Source organism: Ceratotherium simum, chromosome 28 (genome assembly GCF_057802395.1).
Source record: "Ceratotherium simum simum isolate JZ-2026a chromosome 28, ASM5780239v1, whole genome shotgun sequence".
NCBI classification, from domain to species: Eukaryota; Metazoa; Chordata; class Mammalia; order Perissodactyla; family Rhinocerotidae; genus Ceratotherium; species Ceratotherium simum.
The window spans coordinates 14337685-14354239 of NC_141927.1; the positions used below are offsets into that span (position 1 = coordinate 14337685).

The 16555-nt window shown below is 37.8% G+C and overlaps 1 protein-coding gene across 4 annotated transcripts in view; it reads left to right on the forward strand.

Annotated features, from left to right (window-relative positions):
* TENM3 (teneurin transmembrane protein 3) overlaps positions 1 to 16555 on the forward strand; it is a 597691-nt gene that overhangs the window by 265712 nt on the left and 315424 nt on the right. The window contains exon 1 of one of the 4 annotated variants that reach the window (XM_087418328.1): positions 2717 to 2762. The exons of the other annotated variants lie outside the window; for them this stretch is intronic. The gene's annotated coding sequence lies outside the window, so the exon portion shown is untranslated. Of the gene's footprint in view, positions 1 to 2716; positions 2763 to 16555 lie in introns of those variants that run through there. 4 annotated transcript variants of the gene reach the window in all.

The window sequence follows — 16555 nt, forward strand, 5'->3', positions numbered from 1 at the left end:
AGCTGTGTTCAAAGTGAGCCCTTGATTATTCTCAAGGGATATTGTCTTTGTCCAATTTGAAAATAATTAGTTTTGTATTCAGAAAAGGTAGAACTAGATATACATGTAGAATATTCCAATATAGGCCAATATAAAAATTTACCTAACCTGTATCTGATATTTATAGATGGGCATTGCTTAATTAGCATTTTAAATTGGAATTTTAATAAATGCTATCAATCAGTGACCAATTTGCATAGCAGTTATCTGGGGAAATGAGCATGCCAAATATCAGTCTTCTTGAGATTCATCTTGACCCAAACGCTGATTTAAGATTTTAAAACCTTTCATTCTTCCATTAGAACGTTCATCTTTCTGTCTTCTAATGTTCTAGTCCAAATCCTGATCTGCTAATTTGTGTCATCAAAAATCCAGGGGTAGATATCTGAAGCATAGACAAGCCCCGGGGCCTGGCAAATTCTAACTGTGCAATGTTCTACCTATTTAATTTTTCTAAGAGTCCAGTTGCACAATACCTTCTTCATATTCTGGCCTAAATAGTTATACAGTGTTTATTTGCAATTACTTCAGGCACCCCCCCCGCCCCCAGAAGAGTCGCACACATTACAATGATCCGTGAAATGATCATTTTCAAAATATTATGACTTAGGAAGGTATTTGCTTAAGGACTTAGAAGTCTTTCAGTGCCCCACAAAATATCTATTGTTCTCTTTTTTGACCCAATTCTACTAAAGAGAATTTCAAAACCCTGAAATAACTTCAAAATTTAGACTGTGTCAAAGAAATGTTTAAATAATTTCTACGATATCTTAATAATGTCCTAATTAAAAGGTGAATATACTGATCATTCTGGGAAGAATAGACACGATGGTGTGATAATCATGCTGTAACAGTATGTGTTCATGAATCACGATTTTAGAAGAGCCATTGTTATTGAAAGAAATGAACACTAAGGTATGGAGACTTTGCTTAAACACTGAGGAACAGAAATTTCCATGTATGATGATGGATGTGTTAGATGGTAAGAAAAAGTATCTACCAAGTGTTGGATGAGCTGTATTCACATTATTATAACATTAGATGTAAAAAGTGACAAAAGTTAAGGTAAAGGTAGTATGCTAAAGAGGAAAAAGAAATTACTGTTGTTGAATCATGGGAAAGAGGAAAGAATACAGTCTTTACTGGATCTTATTGATAAATGAAGGGACAGCACTGATCTTTCCTTACTTAAAGTATTAATTAATTTTTTGGTTTGTTTTATGTCTGTATTTAGACGATAGTTAAAATGTGGAATGACAGCTAATGATATAAAGAAATGTTGATTGAATTGATATCAGTATTGTAATGTAAAGTGCTACTTGTTTATTTATAAAAACACTCGAGGGGTGGAGGAACTGGGAGAAAACAGTGGTGAATCTAAAAATTAACGAACATTCAGTCCTCCAATTCTCAGTTTAACGGGGGAAAACGCTGAAAGGGATGGAATGTTCTAGAAGAAAGAGAAAATAAGGGAAGGAGGTACGTTGAACTGGAGGCAACGCAAAAATAACCATAAAAGTGGATCTGGAGGGAGAAAAATAAGACAATTTTTAAAATAAAAATTTAAGTGCCACCATATTGCAATATCTTTTATTTAAAAGTAAAGCTAGTTAGCACACCACATTAGCTATCCTAGCACACCACATTAGCAATCCTATCAGGGTTGTCCAGTCTGGGCACATCATTTAGAGTTAGCTCAGACCACTTGAACACATGCCTCCAGCCCCAGTGGCCTTCTTCCTTCCCCGGGGTGCAGGCTTGTCTCTGCCGTTAATAGGGGTCTGAAACAGCAGCGAGAACGAGGGGGGCGCAGAGCAGCCCCCGCACAATGCGATCGGCCCCGGGGCCGACTAAAGTGGCCGAGCCTCGGCAGCCGAGGCCGGGGGGCGAGCCGGGCTGAGCCCGTCCCCGCCGCGATCACAGGCGACACCCACCCCCACGCAGCGCCCGCCCGCCGGCGCCGGACTCCGCGCCCCCATCAGCGACCCCTCCCGCCTCCAGGATCCCCGTCTGCCCACCTTCCCCGGGCAGCGCGTCCCGGGAGCGAGGGGACGGACTTTCGCCGAGACCAGGGGAGTCTGGCCATCCCTCTCGTTGGGATCAAGTAAACCTCTCAGTTGCGGGCGGTGTGAATGGTGGCAGATCAGGGGTCGAGATTCATTCATGTGCTGGGAAGGAGGTTCTTTTGTGAGCGCGGGGAAGTAGTGCTTCTGGAGAAAACCGATTTTGAGAAATCGACAGCAACCTGGAAAACCACATTATCGAATATTGATGGTTTAGGGTCTGAGTGTGCGCGCGCGCGCGTGTGTATGGAACACGTCCTATCGGGGTCTTGAAAGCGTGTCTGTCACCAGTTTGGGGTGCAGTTTTCCCCCTCTTCGTTAGGGGCATGGATGTGCAAATGCCCCGGCGCGCGCGCGTGTGTGTGTGTGTGTGTATGTGAGTGTGTGTGTGTACGGGGGCGGGCAGGAGGCGGCGGCCGGAGCCCGGGCGCAGGGCTGGCGGGGAGGCGGCGGCCCGGCCCGGCGCGAAGGGGTTAAGCGCCGCCGCCGCCCCCTCGGCGGCCGGGTGTAAACAGAGGAGCCTCAGCCTATCATGTCTGGCTGCCGCTCGCAGCCGGAGCCCCGCGCCCGGCGCTGTAACATGATACGCTCCAGACCGAGGCGACTTGGCAGCGCCGGGCCGGGCTCCGCACGGCCACAGCGAGGGCGCGCCGCGGCGAGGTGGGTGAGCGGCGGCGGCGGGGCCGCGGCCTGGGCGCGCGGGCGGGCGGGCGGGCGGAGCGCGGTCCTCGCCCCGCGGGGTCGCTGGCTCGCGCTCGGGGACGGCGGCGGCGGCGGCGGCCGCGCTGTTCTCCCCGGCGGTGCCGGAATGGGAGGCGGCTCCGAGCCGCTTAGCACCGGTGCCGAGGCCACATTAGCATCTGAAATGAGGTGGCTTTTTAACCCCTGAGGGACCAGATTTCAGGATTTGGAAGCAGTCGAGGCTCAACTTTCTGGATGACTCTTCGTGCCTCGGAGTGGTGCAGGTAGCCGCGGGGAGGATGGAGTCTTTTGTTCCCCGTATTTTTAATTAGGTGGATTTTTTTGTGAGTGGTGTACAGTCGTAATCTGTGAGGTCAAGCTTTTTCCTGCGTTCTGTGACTTTTCCCGTGTGTCGTGTTGAATTCGTTGGGAGCATTTGGAGTGATTTGGGATCATTTATGTCTGATATGTTTGAAAATCTGCATTGAGCTTAAATGAATCAGCCCTTTGGTTCCATGAACTAAAATCCACCCTAATTGCTGAATGGGGGGAAAAGGTACAAAATAATCTTGCTAATGGAAAGGGCAGTTTTTCTCCCGCGAAATACTGTGTGATTTTTGTCAGCAGAGGGTTTTACAGAGCAGAGTCTCTAAAAGAAATCCAACTTCACCGTCGTGCTGCCATGCAGATTGCTCCCGTGGAAAAATAGTTGGGCAGGATTTGGAAAAACTTGTGCGCTACGCATTAAAGTAAAAATCATTTGACCATTTATGTGTGTATTTGAATAAAATAGAGCAGAGATCTGTGGCAGGTTTTAGAATGAGAAGTCCCATTTCCTCTTTCCCCCGTGCTGGCGTCTCTCTCTCTCTGGAATATCTCATAAATGATATGTACAGAATATATGTGCCTGTGTCACAAAGTCATTCTGTCTTCTGAAAGCCTAATATAATCAAATTCAGTGCCTTAAGATGGTGTAGTTGAAGATTTGATCCCCTTCCACTGAAGTGGAAATACTTTCAGTAATTGAAAGCAGATTCACGTCTGGAGTTGCACAAGCCAAGGTTTTCATTTTTAAAATAAACCTTTTGTTCTCTGGTTTTAAATGTTTCAGAGAGCCATGGAGAGACCTCTGTGTGCTAATTGTTAAAGTAGTCCTTGAGAAAGGACTGAAAATATCCAGGGAAGGCATTTTAGAAATACAGCTAACTTACTAAGCCTGCCTCTCGGTAGGAGAATATTTCAGTGCAGCATACACTGTCTGTGCCACACACTGTGTTTTTTTCAGCGGATTCCTCGGCGTTAAAATGTTAACTGTAGTGTTCAAAATCCCCGAACCCCAAGCAGAGTCCATTTGTTTTAAGAGGTTAAAAAACTTGAGAAATTTGGGTGTTATCCCATTTTCTACTGTGATTTACACAATGTGATGATAAATTTGAAATCAAGTATAAAGTATGTTTAATTGAAAGAGATGCTAATTATACATTAACCAATAGACTGAAATTTACAAAATATGATTGCAGGTTGTTAACCGGGTTCCTTTCCCATCTTTGGAGGCTGTGTTAAGAGCTTTTAAAAATTGGCCATTAAAGACTGAAATTAGGATACATTCTAGACAAAGAAGGAGTCACTTGATGTCTTATTAGCTGTGAAGATAGAGAAGAAGGGTGATCTTTTAAGAGCCCAGCCTTCCTTCTTCAGGACATGAAATCTAAAATGAATTGTGTGATTATGAGGAAAAAGTTAGAAGAGTCGTAGTTTTAACAGTGATAGCTGAGATCAGAAAAAAATTGAAAGCAGCCTTCCAAATATTTTTAATTACTAGTTTCTTGAACCTGTTGTACTGATTATTAAAAAGATGTGAATGGGCGTATTTACAGAGTATAACGTGGCAGTTTGATTTCTTAAAAACTTCTTGGTAGCTCTTTATTTTGTCTTGTTTTCATTGTTGTCCTGATAGTTGATCATTTGAGCACCTTAAAATAAATATGAAGGGAATAATTTGATCATGATTTAAATGATATTCTTAACATTTCTCATGTACAAGTCCTGTTTTATAAAATTAATATTTAAAATCTTCAGCAAATCTCTAACTACCAAATAAAATCTTACTCCATGTTGGCTGTGTGGCATCACATTTCTTAGCTATCAGTGGCCTAGTGTGCGGCATAAGAGAATTTAATTCTCTTCAAAGATTTAGAAAAAGAAAAGTGACTTAACATGGACTCTTATAAATGTCTGAACACTGATTTTCAGTGTAAGATCCTTGTCTAAACATTTGAAGTAACCCTTTTTGTGGCTTCTATTTACTGTTAGTTTTATGTCCTTACATTTTTTTCCTTGGTGAGGGGGTGCACAGGATCTTCTGTCTGAAATAATACATTCAATTCATCACAGGACTCCTTTCTTTCATACTGCAGGAAAGTGGCAAAGGAGGCACTGTCTGAATACAGTTATCCGGATAATTAATGCCATAAAATAGATTAAAATGCTGTATTCCAGGTATTCATTTCCTTAAAAGGGCCACCAGAGCAGGGTTGCTAAGCACCCATCACTACTGCAAGTAACAGAAAATGACCCAAATTAAAGAACCTGTTCTAAGCTGTATTCTTGCATTTTCTAAAGTGCATTTCAAAAGGTTTAACAAGACTCATTCAATTAGTGGAGAAAAAAAGATCTATTTTCAGCTCTGATCAGCAATTAAGAGATTGTGCTTTGGAACATCAGTCTCTTTATGTTTATAATTTATTTTGTTTTCTGCACTTAACAATTGCGAATAAAGATTTTTAACAAACCACCTTTCTAACAACCCAAATGTAAATGCTGATTATAGGACAGTGTATTTGTTTTAAATTTTTATCTAAATTAGTAATTTTTTATTAACTTTTTCCTCATTTTCAAAGTTTAAATTTTACACTAATATGGTATATTACTGCTTTGCTATGGATTTCTTACTCTGTCTTTGTGCAGATATATTTATGTATACACATCTAAATATGTACGTATGTAGTTTAAAGTATGGCCGTAATTATTCCATCTTATCTTAGATATGAGTGCTTTAGCACTGAACACTTGAGAAGTAGGATGTTCTTCCTTAAGGATGTTTGGATGTTGTGAATTTGGTACCATGAAGGTACATGATATATCAAAGTGAGAAAGGAAATAAGTAAATTAGGGGCAGTAGTTTTTGTTGAGCATCAAGTAAGCTGTACCCTTTTGGGTTAGACCAGAACTTCTATGTAGTTATGGCAAAAAACCTAGCCGCAACGTTCAGAATGTTTAATGAGTTAGATCTTCCAGCTACCTGGTTCTTAGCTAATTCAACAGCACGAATATAAGTTGTGAAACTTCTCAGCAGAGAGAGAGAACTAGAAGGATAAGGCCTGTTAGAGGAATAGGAGAGCAGAGCAAGAGAGGTCCCAAAGATTTAGATTAGGATTATTAGCAAGATTTTTGCTATATCACATTGATCTGGACAAGTCTAAAACATATAAATATCCATATTAAGTTATCAACCCTGCGTGCTATTTTGGCTATAATCACATGTGCAGTGATTCTGTATCCTCAAACACGGAACCTTTTAATGCCAAAATAATGCTTAATTCTTTCTTCTAAAAGAGATATTTTACATCAGAAATTTATTATATTTAGATTTATCAGATTGTTTGGCATTACACATTTCTGTAGTCATAGATAATATAAAATAAATGAAATTTGTATGACTTATTGTAGTTGTCTAAAATGAAAAGTTATTGTAATGCTCATTTATGTCTAAGATGTAACCTGAATTGAAGTCTCAGTTTAGGTATTTGGAATGTGGGGTTTGTTTTTTGACATGTCAAAATTTGTTTTTCCCCATAGAGAATAACAATTTGATGTTTAGAAATCATTTGGTTATATGTATTTTTAGTGGGTTTGAAATAGTATGTACTTTAATATTTAAGAAACCACTTGTTTTAAAATTGGTGTTTGTATGTTGATTTTAGTTATAAACTCAGCTGTTCAGTTCCCTATCTTATATCTACTCTTAACTTTTACTACAACAGGGTGAAAACAACTACTTCCTTGGTATCCATAGATGTTACTGATGGTATTTATGCCATAGATGTTACTGATGGTAAATTCATTTTGCAAGGGAGGAAGCATAATTGAAAAGTACACACAGATATGTGAGGACACATTGCATCTAAATAAGTTAGATTTGGGAAACCACATAACAATTGTATTTAAAAGAAAAAGAGTTTCTCTCTTAAGTGTTATTCCCTTCTCAATATTAAATACTGTTTCACATAAACATCTTGTTTTGTACATTTAGAAGGCTGAATAGATTATAGAGCATACCAAAATGACTAAGGTACAAAAACAGTTCAGTTTTTTTCTATTAGTATATCTTAAGCTAAAACTTTTAAAAATTAAAATGATGTGTGGGAGTTTTAATGAATTTTTTTTCATGTTAGTTTCTGCACAGCACCTTTTTTTCCGTAGTCTTAAGCTGTTTCCGGCAGGCTGAGAGAGGATCTTCTGTCTAGAGACCAGTAAAATGCAATTTGGAACTCTTTTTATGTTTTTTCTTTTAAATAAAACAAAATTACCCTATATAACAAATTTAACATTGTTAACCTTTTGTAATTATTTAACCGTTATTTCATTTTACCTCCTGCTTAAAAGTTGTACATTAGTGGAGTAGACACCTGGCTGTGCTCTTAAAAGTTTATTTGTCTTTCAATTCCTATGATAGTAGGGGGCAGTACATCTCCTTAATTATCTTTGTTCAGGGAAATGCTGAAAGGCCGTGGTAGTTAAACAGGGCCATTTGGATTTGTGAGGTGGAAGTCAGATGCAAGGAAAGTGGTTAAATGCATTATCATCTTATTGAGCCCATCATCAGTAAAGTGACCTTGATGGAGGTAGAAAAAGCCATTTGGCTCTTTTATGACAGCCATCCCTGCTTAGTTTATCACTGACAGATTTTTATGTACTGTTTGATCATAATTCCTTCTTTTTGTTTTCAAGTATTATTTCCTCTGTAGATGATCAGGATGAAGGTGAAAATTAAAATGCATTTCTTTTTAATGATAGTAGATTTTCCTTCATAAGTTTATTTCATACATTGATATGTATGGAGGTATTCCTTCATTAAAAATTAAGGTGATCGGGCTGGCTGACCATTCTGTATTTGCTTTTAAAGGATCTTTTAATGATGATGATTAGTCTCTCTGCAAAGAAGCTGCTATTCTGCTACTTTTCAAATTGTTTTTAAGCTGTTAAGAGGAGAGACTTGCCAACCTCAATTTTAGCAGTGGGAATAATGTTTGTTTTAACAAGTGCGTAAGTATGTTTACTTGAAGGTTATTCAAGTTTTAGTAGTTCTGTTGCTGCTGTTCCAGAGTCATCACTTTCCTTAAAAAGTTAAAACAAAACTGAAAGATTTATAGTTTATATCTCTTAACTTTATGGCCAATATTTTCCTTGTGATGTATTTTATATCAACTCCATTCAAATGGAATTCTTGCTTAACTATTTGAACAAGTATTTTTCAATAATAGGTAGAGTTTTATTAAACACAGTGCAAGATCTAACCTTTTTGGAAACTCCACTTAAAGCAATTAAGTGCTGCATGCAAGATTTTTGTTTTCCTAGGCAAAGCTGTCAAACATTACTGATTGCAGTTGAGTGTATGCTTTACTTTTTACTAAATTCTTTTTTATTGCAATTAATCAGAACTAAGTACAAATCTTATCATAAGAAAGAAAAAACTTGGCCCATTATCAAAATACCTGGAATATTATTTCAAACTTTATCAGAGATATCGCCCTATCATCATGCCATGAATTATGTAACACTAAAATCTAAGAAACTCAGATGCTCCCATAGTAGTTTCATAAGGAGAGTCAAATTTTCTTGATCGCAAGGGATTTATGCCTTTAAGAACTTTTTATTTAAAAAACAAGCATACTAAAATGGAATATGTTTAAAAGGAATTATCAACCCCCCCACTTTCCGCTGGTCTGTTCCCACCATCAGGGCCAAGTTCAGACTCTTTTCATCTCGTGCTCAGACTATTTCATCAGCCTTCTAACCTGGTTTCCCTGCCTTCTGTCTGTGTCTTCTTTAATCCAGCCTCTACACTGTCATCATAGTTGTCAATCTGAATCATAATTATGAGCACGACACATCCCTGCATAAAATCTTTGTTACGTCCTTCAGATCGAGTTCAAATTCCTTAGTATATTTTATCAGCCCTTTCATGGTTCCGCCTCTAGCTCCGTTTCTCTTCTCTGCTTATATCTTTCCACCCCTGGACCATGCTTCGACATTTTCACTTAGTTGGTGATACTTATGCCTTTTCTTACCGTCTCACAAATCTTTCTAGAGCCTACTTGCATAGCATTTCTTCTCTGAAGCCTTTACTGATTGCTCCAGGCAGAGGTAGCTACTCCTTCTGTACTCCCACAGCATGGTACCTGTTTCTGTTACAGCACTTAACACATTATACTATAATCATTTGTTTACAATTCTCTCTCCCCGACTAGGGGGACAAGTTCTTTCAGGTCACAACTGTGTCTTATTCGTCTTTACGTACCAGCACTAAGCACAGTGCTGAGAAAATAATTATTCCGTAAATGTTGAATGCTTATTGAATGAGTATGTTAAATATAATGTAACTTCTTGGTAATGGAAGATTGTTGTTATGAACATCAGTTACTTTGTTCTGTTAAAATATAATAATTTACTCAGAGGCTGTTGAGGGCTAAGTATACTCAATCCAAGGCCCCATATGACAGTGCTTAATATCACTGTTATCTATCATTTTTGAGCCCATAAACTATGCAAAGTGTTTTATACGTATTTCATTTTATTCTCACAACATCCGTTTTAGAAGGGATTTCTCCATTTTACTGATGGGAAGATTATTACTGAGTGAGGTTAAGTAACTTCAAGGTTACCCAGGTATTCAATGATGAAACAGTGATCTGAATATAGTACTATGTGATTCCAGACCTGTTCTGCATATCGCAGTCCTTCTTCTTAGAATTTTTAATTACATGTGCAATTCAAGTACAAGTATCATTTTTAAGATAAGGTTTTTCATTTTCTTCTCTTGTCATGCTGTCAACTTTCATTTATTCTGTCATCAAACAGCTAAAGTTATTTCAATGTTATTGTTTTAATTTTTGCATAAAATAGCAACAGAAAGGTTCTAAGCAAAGACTATTCTTAGAGCTAATTTTATTAGCTTTATTAGTTTTGGCCTCTCAGAAGCCTTTTTTGGCCTAATAACCTCTATTTCTTTGCATTTCCGGTCAGGTGAGATTTTTGGGTAGCTGAGTTCCGATTAGGTATTAGGTGTTTAGTTGAAGCAAAATGTTAATTTTCATAATTAAGAACTTTTAAAAGAAGCCAGTAGTTCAATGAATCATAACATTAAATTTTAGTAAGAAAAAAATTATGCAAAAATTGCATGCATAGATATATATGAAACTTAAACACATTGATAAGGGCATATGTGACTCTAATTTTTTAAACTGGTAAATGTCATATCTAATGAGACTCTCTTTTGGGTGACTAGAGTAGGGAAGATATATTCTTTAATACAATAATTTGGAGCAAGAACTAGTACACCTTCCGTGTTTTTGTTACCAGAAGGTTAATAGGTGAGGAGTACTAAAAGAACAGAAAAGAAACTCCGTATTTCCATATTTCTACTCTCTTGCCCCGCCTTCCTCAACATTAAGAACAAAAAACTCACAAAATTTTAAAAACCAGTTTTACTGACTTCTCGTATGAAAGTGAATGGAATTAGAAATTTTCAGAACTAAAGAGAATCTTCAAGATCACCCAGTCCAGACTACACATTTTATAAGTGGAGAAGCATGGCCTACTGATACCTAGCATTTATTAAGTATTTACTAAATGCTGGACTCTGTGCTACACCCTTTATATAGGTATTATTTCATCTCAACTTCAGAACAACTCATGGAATGAAGGTAAACGCTCTTATAATCTCCATTTTAAAGATGGAGAAACTGAGGCATAGAAGAGTTAAGAAAAGTGCTAGTTAGAGGGAAAGCACATCCCTAAGACATGCTCCTTTCTCCCTTGGGAATGGCTGGAGAGCACCACATCCTTCTGCTAAGAAGAAACTGGGGAGCCAGCCTCGTGGCCTGGCTGTTAAGTTCAGCACACTCCGCTTTGGTGGCCCAAGGTTTGGATCCCTCCACGGATCCTGGGCGCAGACCTACGCCACTCATTGGCGGCCATGCTGTGGTGGCAACCCACCTACAAAATAGAGAAAGATTGGTAACGGGTGTTAGCTCAGGGTGAATCTTCCTTAGCAAAAAAGAAAAAAAAAGAAGAGAAGAAACCAGGCCTCAGAGCCCTTGACTTCGGTCGACTTTTTGCATTAAAAACAATTATGACATGTTAAAACACCTAATTGTAGCAGGCAGTTTATGAGGTGAATATTCTTACTCCCTGTTGTGTAGATGAGAAAATTGAGGCTTAAAGAGATTAATTTGCATAAGGTTATTCAACTACCAAAGGACAAAGGCAGGTGGGTCCTACTCTCAAGTTTACATCCTTCTTCATTACTGAATTCTGCCTCCAGTTCAAGTGTCAAAGTAGGTTTTGTCTTGACTTTAGTTCTAACTTTGCTTTCCACGTAAGTTCTCTTTACTGTTGTAGAATAGAAATATGCCGGTGTACAACCTTTCATAAATATCGTAACCGTTGAGTGTTATGAGTATTTCCATATTTTTTCAAGACAAATCATTTCATTTATCAACCAGTACTTATTGAGGGATTGTGTGTTTGGTGTTGTACTCTATTTTTGTTTTTAATCTTATTTATATTTGTTTTTAGTGAACTATGATCATAAATGATCATCTATGGTATGGCTCACGTCCACTCCCTGGTTAATATCCAGCAATGATTAGCATCATTGATTAGGAAATTAGTAGATTATGCCTTATTGACACTTCTATTCCCTAATTAATGGTTTGTTTATTTAATTGATGGCGAATGCCTTCATTATTAAAGGCTGTTAACACATCAAAATGGTGTTTATTGAACCTGGTAAATGATAAATTATATTTGTGTTTACTCTTTTGTGCCCAAGGCTAATCTACTGGTGGTCTTGTTTTTTTATAGTTTTGGTCTGCTGAGGACTTTTGCTTAAGAGGTCAAGTAAATTAACATTTAAACTATTATCTGGTGGTGTGACCTTGGAAAAGTCACTTGACTTTGAGTTCATGCCTGTAAAGGAGCGAAGTAAACCAGATCAATGGCTTCCAACCATACGGATTCTTGTAGAGATTCTGCAGAATTTCTTCATTTGATTCAAAAGTCTTGAAAACAAAGTCAAACTGAAAATGGTAGTAAAACATAGCATGCACAATAAAATGTATGATACATTGGTTCATTTTGTGTTACTGGGTTAGCTTATTGTTATGTGCGTGTGCTGCTTCTTGTATGCATCACATATTTGCATTTTTTAGGAAGATGTCTTTGGTTAGGGAAGTTGGGGCTCTCAGCCGGCTTTTTGGTTAATTCAGTTTGCCTAAGGAAAAGGAAGAGAAAGCATCCCTTGCAGAGGAACTCTAGGAAAGGAGGAGCCTTACTCATCACCTTCCAGGGAGGCGGTTCATGTACTGTGGACTGTGTATGCGTGCTACATTTGGTCTTCGGTTGTAATAGAGATTCTGAAAATGAAGGTGGTTGTCCTCATATGAATAGATTATTGCTGTTCCCATGTTGCGTCACAGTACTTGAACCAAAACTTTTTTGAAACGACTCTTTTGAAATTGAGTTTATTTTCAAGACACAGATAAAAAACAGTTATTGTTATATAGGCATGTCTCATTTTGATCAAATACCAATTTAGCTAGTTTGATGGTTTACCTTCCTTCACAGGCTCTAACCAACATTTGGTTATTTCAGAAAATTGGATCTATACTCCGAGAGAGGGTATTTACCACAGTGAAGTATATTCCGTGAGGGCTTTTCAAAAGACAAATATCAGTGTTATACTGACAAATGATGGCATCATCTGAAAAAGGCGATCCCTCCTGAGATGGCCCTTTAAAGGCAGTAATATTCGTCTGGGTGAATTCTACTGTTTTTAAGAGTTGAGTGACATTACATTATAGCCCCTTTCACATGTCAAGATTAAGGACTGAACCCAAATAGTGTCCTTAATTGGCAGAACAATTAAATTTAGAAATTTGGAAACTAAAACTTTATAGTTGTTTTTAATGTACAATTGTTTAATTTAAATTATTCTTAGACTTTTTTTTTGCTGAGAAAGATTGGCCCTGAGCTAACATTGTTGCCAATCTTCTGTTTTTCGCTTGAGGAAGATTCGCCCTGAGCTAACGTCTGTGCCAGTCTTCCTATATTTTGTATGTGGGTCACTGCCACAGCATGGCCACCACCCAGTGGTGTAGGTCTGCGCCCGAGAACCAAACCTGGGCAGCTGAAGTGGAGCGTGCCAAACTTAACCACTAGGCCACGGGGCTGGCCCCCTAATCTTAGACTTTTTTAAACTACTAAGATCTATGAGTATGTGATAATATGTTTGATTTCTTTAAAGTATATTTAAATTTCATGCATATTACATTTCATACTGAAAGCTAAGCTCAATCTTTACTTTGATGATTCCAGTTAGGAATAGGGGTTCAGGTCTGTCCTAATTTGGACAAAATCATTTACTTTCATGGTCAGATATCAGTGTAAACCCCTGGTTTATTAAAATGCTTATTAATAATATTTATTTCAGTAGTGCCTCAGTTTGGCAAGACCTAGGCATTAGAATTGTAAACTTACATATCGTTCCACCTCAATTGAGGCAGAACATGCATAGAATAAATATTAAAGATTTTTAAAATATATTTATGGACAAAGAAAGTTGATAGGATCTTTTCATTTAAAAGACATCTTCCTAGGGTGGCCCAGTGGCGTAGTGGTTAAGTTCATGCACTCTGCTTTGGTGGCCTGGGGTTCGCGGGTTCAGATCCTGGGCATGGACCTACACACTGCTCCTCAAGCCATGCTGTGGCGGTGTCCACATACAAAATAGAGGAAGATTGGCACAGTTGTCAACTCAGGGACAATCTTCCTCACCAAAAGAAAAAAAAGAAAAAATCTTCCTGTATTTTATAAAATTCTTCTCTAGACCCTATTTCCAGGAATATTTCAATTAGCAATAACAGGATGTCTACCTTCTAAATGCCTAGGGTGTACTTTAAACTCTAATGATGTACCTCATTAGAAGGAGACCACTTGAAGATTTTATTAATCTCTGCAGCGTGGAAATGGAAACACTCCGAAATAGAGATAACACGTTCTAGGCTCTGACAAAACAGTAGATCGCCATCATGACCCTAGGACAGAGGACCTTAAAATTGAGTAAAGGTAAATTTGAGATACTATATTGAATTACTTCTCTATTTCTTAAGTTCACCAAGAAGAAAATTCTGTATATATTAGACTGGTCCGTTTAGGAGAATTCTTCTGTTATACTTAATTTTTTGTAATTTAGTCAGTCAGAATCTAATAAAAAATGCTGAGAGCCTGATTCGCATTGCCAAAATATCCATCAGCCAAGAAAATAAGCCTTTTTTACTATAGGCTAAAATATTCGAGGTGGCCAGCTGAAGTACACAGTAAAATACTGAAGTTCTATGCCTGAGAAAAATATACATCAATTACACATTAGTGGTTGTCTACGAAAAGGCAGGAGGAAAGGAAAAGGAGGAGAGAGAGATTGGGAACAATGATAGTGGTGTTTGGCTCTCTCTATAACATTTTATTTCTTTTAAATAAATCAAGAGATCTAACATTAACAACCATTTATGATAATGTTCTATACATCCTGTGTATCACACAACCCCTACTTCCCTTAAATGTAAGGACAGACCCATTCTATATATTTCTGTGAAATTGTTAATATTGAGCCTGATTTCTTTTTAAAATGGTATTTTTTAACCTAGTAATCACTGAGTTTAACTCATTGTACCCACTCATGATTCCTATAGCAAATTTTTCTCTGTCTATAAGATTAGAAATCAGTATATAACATTTATAGCATATTTTAGGAATTTACTAATTTCTTAAGGAAAGTCAGTTCATAATTTTTAAAAAGTGAATTTACTCAGCATTTATTGAAAACCTACTATGTGCCACCTGGTATACTCTTCATCACTCTTAATCATAATCAAATAATTTTCAGTCTATTTAGACTAATTTCTTCTCATTTATGTATATACTTAATCACTAATCATAAAGTCCTGATGCTGCAAACTAGATATTTTTTGGATCTACCTATCATAATGTAATCACAATCATAATTTATAATATACGCATTAGCTTCCCTGCCTTTAACTTTCCTTATCAATCCAAAAAGGCAGATTATCTTTCTTGGGGATCACCTTGATCTTATCTCTCTCCTGCTCAGAAATGTGTAGTGTCATATCATGACAATTCTTGAGCCTGATGGAAGAAGAGGTAGGATTATGGACAAGTGACAGAGAGAAGGCATTCCAGGCAGAGGGAGGCACCTGGGCAAAGTTTTAAAAATTGGTGTGTGTGAAGTATATTTGAGAAGATATCAGATAACCGACTTGGAGTGTGAAGTTCATGAAAGAGAATTTTGGAAGATATGGCTGGAAAAGTTGTTTGAAGCCACAACATGGAAGACCTTGAATCTCAAATAAAAGAGTCTGGATGTTCATTTGGGGTCTACTGGAGATTTGGCATAGAACACAATGACATAATAGAATGTGTTTGGGGGAAGACCTCTCTGGTAGATGGATTATTAAAGGGAGACAGTAGAAGTAGAGAAACTAACAATGAACTTTTCCTACCATTATTTTTAATTCATGACTTGCTCTTAAATTTCTTAAATTTTACAGTTGATCAATGTAGGCTTCACAAAGGCAGGAACTTCTGTTCACTTGAGTATCCTCAGAGCTTGGAACAGTGCCTGGCACTCAGTGGAACTCAATGAATACTTGTTGAATTGATTGAATGAGGACACCAAGATCCAAAACTATTAAGTGACTGTCTGAGTTTACACAGCTAATAGCGACAGATCCAGGACTAAAAATTGCAGCTGACTCCCAGTTTAGTGTTCTTTTGACCGTGACGTGCTAAATTGTCATGCAGGTCATTCGCCTTACTGTAGCTTCTTTCCTCCTTGTCAATTCTTAACTTAACTTCTCAACTCATTTCTTCCAGCAAATGAGTGCACACTACCTCGTATCTTATGTACTCATTAAGAGCCTTCTCTGAGCTCTTAATAGGTTGCTTTCACATACAGATATAATTGGTTAAACTATTTATTCTATTACTTTTTTTGGATGGCAAACTCAAGGTCAGAGCCTACATCACTTTGGAGTTTGGTTTGTTTGCATGTTTTATTTTTCAGCAGCCCTCCTCTGCCAGAACACATGTACTCAGAACACCTTTGTCTGGGCAGAGAAGCTTGTTGACTGACTGCCCAGCCTTCAAGTCTGTCGTGTCGTTCAAGTTCTTGAGAAGTTAAAAACATACAATTAAAATTATTTTTGTTAGATTGGAAAAGGACCACTTGAAATTTATTTGATAATTTTGTAATAGTTGAAACAAATAGTGCAATGAAATTTTTAAGGGTTTTCTAGCTCTCTACCAAACCAATAGCCTTGTGAATTTAAATAACTAGTTTATCATTTTGCAAATTAAAAGCAAAGGGAAAAAAATTCATAGTGTTATTCTGTCTGATTCTGTGAGACCACCTC